Raw genomic sequence first — 1,529 nt, 5'->3', positions numbered from 1 at the left:
GCTCCACATCATATCTCATCTTAAAGTAGACTTAATAAGCTTTCAAATGATGTATGACATGCGTGTGTGTAGAGAGGGTACATTAAGTCGACCAAATTGGTGGTGTTTTCCACTCACCTATATGCATTTCCTACCCCAAGCACATGCCCCTGAGCAGCACTCATTAGTGTTTGTGCTTTACCCAGGAAAAGTGCAAAGGAGACCTCGCTCAGTGGATCACACAGTAGAAGACAGGAGGGCCGTTCTCTTCTCTGGATGCCTGGGCAGCTTTCCTGCATATTGTGGATGGAAAGTGCCTTTTCTGAATGGGCTAGGGGGAATCTGGACAGCCCTCTGTACTGTGGGGTGAAGAGTGTTCTTTCAGAAGGGTACCTGAGCAGCCCCCCTTGTGGGATGGATAGCACTCAGCACCCTCTCAGGATGAGATACAGGTTGCTGTGCAGCGCTCCTGTATTGTGGAATGGGGAATGCACTCTTGGGATGGGGTAGAAGTCTGGACAGCCCCCTGTGTAGTGGGGTGGGGAGCACCCAGCGCCCCCTGGGGATGGGGCAGAGGAGTCCCAGGACAGCTACCTGTGTTGTGAGGTGGGGAGCACCCTCTGGCGATGGGACAGGGGGGTCCCGGGACAGCCCCCTGTGTTGTGGGGTGGGGAACGCCCAGCGCCCTCTGGCGATGGGACAGGGGGGTCCCGGGACAGCCCCCTGTGTTGTGGGGTGGGGAGCGCCCAGCGCCCTCTGGCAATGGGGTGGGAGGTCCCAGGACAGTCCCCTGTGCTGTGGGGTGGGGAGCGCCCAGCGCCCTCTGGCGATGGGACACGGGGGTCCCGGGACAGCCCCCTGTGCTGTGGGGTGGGGAGCGCCCTCTGGCAATGGGGTGGGAGGTCCCGGGACAGCCCGTTGTGTTGTGGGGTGGGGAGCGCCCAGCGCCCTCTGGCGATGGGACAGGGGGGTCCTGGGACAGCCCCCTGTGCTGTGGGGTGGGGAGCGCCCTCTGGCAATGGGGTGGGAGGTCCCGGGACAGCCCCCTGTGCTGTGGGGTGGGGAGCGCCCTCTGGCAATGGGGTGGGAGGTCCCGGGACAGCCCGTTGTGTTGTGGGGTGGGGAGCGCCCAGCGCCCTCTGGCAATGGGACAGGGGGGTCCCAGGACAGCCCCCTGTGCTGTGGGGTGGGGAGCGCCCTCTGGCAATGGGGTGGGAGGTCCTGGGACAGCCCCCTGTGCTGTGGGGTGGGGAGCGCCCTCTGGCAATGGGGTGGGAGGTCCCGGGACAGCCCCCTGTGCTGTGGGGTGGGGAGCGCCCAGCGCCCTCTGGCGATGGGGCAGGGGAGTCCCAGGACAGCTACCTGTGTGTGGTGGGGTGGGGAGCGCCCTCTGTGGCGGGGTGAGGACAGGAGGAGGGTCCCTGGGGTCTGCCCTCGGCTCTGCGCCGCCTCCTCGCCGGCATCCCCTCTCCCTCCCTGGCCGTCTGCGGCTCCAGCTCCGGCTCCGGCTCCGGCTGCCATTGGCTTAGCGGCCCCATCCGGGCACTTGG

Source organism: Mauremys mutica, chromosome 6 (genome assembly GCF_020497125.1).
Source record: "Mauremys mutica isolate MM-2020 ecotype Southern chromosome 6, ASM2049712v1, whole genome shotgun sequence".
Classification (NCBI taxonomy): Eukaryota; Metazoa; Chordata; order Testudines; family Geoemydidae; genus Mauremys; species Mauremys mutica.
The sequence above is the reverse complement of the archived record's forward strand: the minus strand, read 5'-3'. Positions refer to the sequence as shown.